Source organism: Chamaea fasciata, unplaced genomic scaffold (assembly GCF_029207755.1).
Source record: "Chamaea fasciata isolate MVZ Bird 193981 ecotype frontalis unplaced genomic scaffold, bChaFas1.0.hap1 SCAF_12, whole genome shotgun sequence".
Lineage (NCBI taxonomy): Eukaryota > Metazoa > Chordata > Aves > Passeriformes > Sylviidae > Chamaea > Chamaea fasciata.
Window position 1 is genome coordinate 23,484,604 of NW_027094097.1, and position 6,000 is coordinate 23,490,603.

At 37.8% G+C, this 6,000-nt stretch overlaps 1 pseudogene; it reads right to left on the reverse strand.

The window, feature by feature from the left end:
* Nucleotides 1–5,494, reverse strand: part of LOC136295686 (uncharacterized) — a 53,935-nt pseudogene extending 48,441 nt beyond the window's left edge.
* Nucleotides 5,495–6,000: the final 506 nt, after the last annotated feature.

Genomic DNA, 6,000 nt, shown 5'->3' on the forward strand with positions numbered 1-6,000 from the left:
TTTTATTGCTCCCTATTTGAAACATTTATATGCAATGAATACATCAGCTTTTTAGTAGGCTGAGCTGTATTATTTCATTTCAGGCAAACACAAAAGTGTAAAGTGTTTCTGTCTTGTAAGCCCTCACTTACATTTAAAGAGTAATTTTAAGATAATAGGATTTTGAGGGCAGAATTTAGTCATGGCCTAGCTGTTTGCCAAGGAATGTCCTGTCTCCTAAGCAGGCAGAGCTCCTGCTCCTTGGTAGGAATGTTATTGAATCCACTAAAGATGACCACAGAAGTCACAATGGGAACATTTGAGGTGACACTGAAATGTAGCAGAGAGGTCAGAAACACAGTCATAAATGGAAATATATGATGCCCATGAAATTAAGGTGATATGACTCAGTTAATAAACTACTTCAATGCTGAAGGGCTATTTCTGTGGAAACATCTCTTTTATTGGCAGTTGGTAACTTCCCAGCACCTTTTCCATTCCTTTGTTTCACTTACAACTAAGATGATTTCTGAAAATGAACATGAAATTAAACAAATAATGGGCAGTAACCAAACATTATTTCAATCCTCTAATAGCTGGTATATATTCAAGAGCACTGTTGTTTCATCTGCCTTGAATATCCAAAATATTGTGCATATTAGCAAGACTTGCCTGGGCTGCTCGGTATGGACATTCCTTGTGGAGTCATTGATGGTCAGAGCAGCACTGGGCTGGGAGTTAATCAGATTTGGAGGAATGCAGTGAGTATCTCCCTGCTAACTGACATCTCTTGAGTGCCTGTTAACTGCCTCTTTTCATTGTCTGCCTCTAGACAGGATCCAGCCCCTGAGCTCAAACTCCTGCTGGAGGTGGCTGGGGAAAACTGCAAAATGGCTGGAATAGCCAGTTCTACACCTTGGCATAGTCAAGGCAAAGCTTAGAAAAGATTTTAAAATCTCCTCTCATATTCAAGTGTCTTTGTCAGCACCGCTAACCTCTGTCAAGTTAAAGTTGTAAGGTTAGTTCAGTTCACCGTTTGTAATGGGTCACAAATTTTCTTTGCAGAGAAAAGGAAGAGGAGCTCCCATCATCCATTCTGCCTTCAGCTGAGGGCTCTGGTTCTTAAAATCTGCTTTACTGCTTCTCCCTCCCTCCTGCCTTCAAATGAGACTTCATTTAATGAAAAAATATTCAACCAATTCATTAAATCTACTATTGAAAGTACTTTAACAAATGTCAGGGAAGTTGCAACTTTATTTCCATTAGTTCTTAAATTCCATATAGTCTAGAGACAAGTAACCTAAATAATATTTATGTTCCTCAAACATAACCACAAAAACACAAAACACTGCCAGGAAGAGTTGGAGATTGCTGAGGATGAGCTTAATGGGGGAGCCATTGAAGCCAACAGACCCTTCAAACACCATAGATCTGGACTTTGGTTTTGGTTTTATGGTCATAAAATAGTTTGGATTGGAAGAGACTTTGATGACCATCCAATTCCAACAATATATCATTGTTCCAAAAAAAATATTTTTGTAGTTTAATAGGGTTGCTTTGGAAATCTGCAGTAGTTTGGTAGAAATTTGTCACATCCTGTATATTTTGAAAGAAATAGGCTAAAAAAATTGATATTTTTTTCAGGAAACTTTGCTTTTGCAGACAATTTTGAATTCATCCTGGGTAAGTATTCCTGCTCCATCCCACATTTCATCTTAACCACATTAAAATGAAGGATTAACTTTTCCACTGTCTATCAATAACAGATCCATGGAATAAAAGTGAAATTGTGACCGAGACCCAGTATTTGAATTCCTCTGCAACTGCTAAATCAATATTTGCTTATCCAGCCCAAAACTCATGAGTTCAATATTAAAAAACCATTATTACTATATTTACACTCCATCAGAGCTACAGGAACTTTATAGAGCCATGTCCCCATGCTTCTCTATGAATTTTTTAATCCCAAATTGTATTTAACTCCAGTTTAGATAAAGTGAAAACTAATCAAAAGATATGCCTGGTTCTGGAATGAGTAAATTCAATCTTACTTAAATCCTCAAGATATTCCATTCCTTACAGTGAAAATAGTATCCCATCAATAATTTAAATAATTTTGTGAACCTTACGTTCAGTTGTGACTGTCTATAGCACTTTTGATAGATTTCCATGATAAATCGTAAGCTGAATTTTACTCACAGGAATTGATTGCTTCAGCCATCGTTTCATCAGGCAAATGCAGCATTAGCACTTGAACGCTGCAAGGAGAAAATGCAAGCAACAGTCTGGCTATCCAAGGAAATTACTGTGTTTCTATTTTACCGTGTACAGAATTATCACAGCTTTATTAACAGAAAACTCTTTTTCTTCTCTATAGATTTGTCAATTGATAGATTCTTTTAATAATATTTAAGGTATTTATCTTGTGTACTGTAAAAATATTAATGTGTTGCTAATGCTTAGAAATCAGTCTCATTCAGGAGAACAAACTGAAAAGCTATGGGGTAAAAACATAATTATGTGAAATCTATTGGAACATTTTCCTTTCAGTGAACATATAACATAAAATCATAAAATTACAGAATATTTGGGGGTGGAAGGGACCCTAGAGACCATCTCATTCCAACCCCATGGGCAAGGGCACCATCCCTAGACCAGGTCATTAGGAGTTCCCTCTTTATGCTTTTACGTAAATGTCTAAAGGAGTCTTTTTTGTTCTTTTTCATGTGCATGTTTTAATCCAGCTTGGAAAAGTGAACATGCTAGCAAAATGAAGAGATTATGTCTGAGTATAAAGAAGCAGTTAAACTAATACCTTGTGTATGTTTGGAGTAAAGAGCAAGCAACAGTGAAGTTCCACTTGAGAAAGGAAATCAAATCAGCCTTCTCAGGAGATAAAAGCAATTCAAACCAGATATTTCATTTAGTAGAAGCTCAATACCTTAGACTAACTTATCCTAAGGAAAACCCTTTTCATTAAGGATTATCTGTCTCTTTTGCAGAGACATTATTGAAGAGTAATGAATTTAAAAGTCCTTGTAAGCATCAAACTAAGAATTCTGGTGCTAAGACAGGACAGCTGATGCCTTCCCTTGGATCCCATGGCTGTCATATGCATCTAATTCTGAGCAGATGAGCTTGTTTTCAATGGAGAACTCTTCTCTGAATGGTGAACTTGAAAAGGAAGGTTGCTTCCAGGCAAGAAGAAAAGTGAAAGTAAATACAATTAGTGAGTTGCTGTCAATTTTCACAAAAGCTCTGAACTCAAAAAAACTTTAAAAGAAACTGAGGTCAAACATTTATCAATCACTTTCCTATTTTGCTCAGGAGAAAAAAAAAAAGCATAGATTTTTCTGTATTAGAGTTGATATTTTCCTTTTGATTCCATTTCAAAAACATATGGTGGAACAGCTTTCCTGTTTCTTCCCAATTTATTTACCATGGAAGTGCACTGAGCACCAGTATGAGGCAATATCTGACAGCTGGGGGGTGAAACCCTCCAGTTTCATCCATTCAGGATCACACTTCCACTGAAACCCCCTGGATGCTTCCAGAGAAAACCTCCTCCACAGGCTGTGTTATCCTTGGGAAGGGTAATTCAGTGTTCCTGGGTAGGGAGGAGTGGATGGAGGTGGTTTTCCAGCAGTGACCATGGAAATGAAGCCCTGAAATCAGGAACCACCCCCCTGGGGATTGTCCCAAACCAGAAAGACATGTCACAAACTGGGGCAGCATCCCAAGAAATCAGGTACAACTGCTGGGATGTTTCCTTGGGAATTCTGGAAGATGGAAATAGAAAATGACTCTGCAGAGGCAGCAGAGCAGATGTTGATTTACTGCCATGGCCTATTCATGATAAATAAAAAACAGAAGCAAGGAAGAAAAACCTATTGGTAAACATAAATTCATTATTTAAAAAATAAAAAATAATAATGATAATAAAAAAATAAAATAAATTTTAAAAAGGAAATCCTGGCAGGATATCATGTAATAAGAATCACCCTCAAACTAGAATGATTCAAAAAACTACATGTTGCTTAATATAATTTGTATTTATCTAAAAGCAAAAATAATAGAAATATTGTTTCTGTCCTTTTAAGTTTCTAAATACTGAAAAATTTCACCTGCCAAAAGTCAGGAGAAGGAGAGACAATCCATCCTCAGCTGAACTCTCTCATTTTTCTGGCATCAAGTTAATGCCCTGAATTGCCTGAGAATTTTCTCAGAGGCTTAATATTATTTATATTTAGTCCATAAAATTCTCAAAAATCCAAATGTTTAAGGTAATGCTCTATTGACCCTAACCTTTAATATCTACAGATATTCAGTATTGATTTCAGAAAGTCCAAACGATCTCTTTCCCCCTACTCCCTGATGTCAAAAGAGAGAATCAGTTATTGCTTCTCTTGGTCAAATTCAGCCTCATTTTCTTTCTCCTTTGTAGAAACATGTAATATATAGCAGTATTTAAAATTATATCATTGTATTAATGAAGTTTAAGGGCATCCAACCTTCCCAACAGAGTAAAAGACTGAAATTGTATTTTTACTATTTGTGGGAAATCCGTGGCGGGACAAATGTGGCACTCAATATGAGTGATCGGCAAATCTTGTTTATTGTTAATTCACACAATACTTTTATAATAACACTAATAAGCTCATGCATATTGCAAAAGTTAAGCTCAGGATTGGTGCTCAAACTAAAAGTCAGCTACGCCTCTTTCTACATTTCTTTGTGGTTACATAGTTTGAGTAAGATTTTGTTTTACCGTGCTTCTCCCTCATATCTTTCAGCTACAAGGTCTTGTTATCGTATCCCAGCTGTGCTCAAGGACATGCGAACCTTGCTGCCTTGCTGGTTCTCATGAGAGTGCCTGTGTGCTCAGCAAAGCTCTCTTATGTCTACGTGGCCTTTTGCAGCTAGCCAGTTATCAATCACACTCTCCACACTTCCCTTGTTTTTCTGTTGGACAAGAAGGGTGGTATTAAATGCAGTATCCACCATCCTTTGCATCATTTTTTGTAAGCACAAACAACAACATGGTAAAATCAATATAGCTAAAAAAAATATAACTATACCAACTATTGTAGCAAATTTGACAATAGAACATAACCATGCACCCAAACCCAATGATTTTAGCCAGCCATCCAAACCTAACCCTGTTTTACTCGTAAGTTATTTGTAAGCTGACCACGCTCTGCCAATTAAGCGTGAATTGATGTGGAATGGTCAGAAATATTCATACAACACATTCCCTTGGTATCATAGCTGGATATGGTAGTCCCGGTTGTAATGCTCCCATAGGCTCCATTTGCTGGCTGACGGCCTTCAAATCATGTAGCAGTCTGTATTTACCAGATTTCTTTTTGATGACAAAAATAGGTGTATTCCAAGGGCTTGTTGACAATTGTAAATGTCCTTTTTCATATTGTTCACGCACCAGCAAATGGGCTTGCTCTAGGCTTTCCCATTTTAAAGGCCACTGCTTAATCCATACTGGTTCAGTTGAAGTCCAAGTAAGTGGGATTGGGAAAGTTCAAGCAATGGCCATCATGGTAAAGGGTGCTCGTTGGTCAACATCACTCCCAGCTGGGCTAGGACATCACGGCCAATAAGACACTGCACAGTGGGAGGCAAAGCAACAATTGAGAACACAGTTTGCGCCAATTTTTTATCCAGCTTTACCAATAGTAATGGCGATTTTTGTGCCAAAGTCAATCCACTGACCCCTGTAACTGTGGATGTACTTGACTGCAGTGGCCAATGTTGCGGCCAATATTCCGGAGCAATTATGCTAGTGTCCGCACCGGTATGCAAAAGACCTTCAAGTTTTTTCTGCTCCCCTTGGTATTCTATGGATACCGTACGCCTTGGCCAATCATGTAGGCTCATAGTTAGCAGGGTAAGTCCTCCAGAGGAGCCAAAGCCTTGGTCACCTCTTGATTGAGCATGGTGTGGAGGTAAAGCCTTGGTAATTTGTGGCAAAGGTACTAGCTGAGCTATACGTTGTCTTTTTTCAAT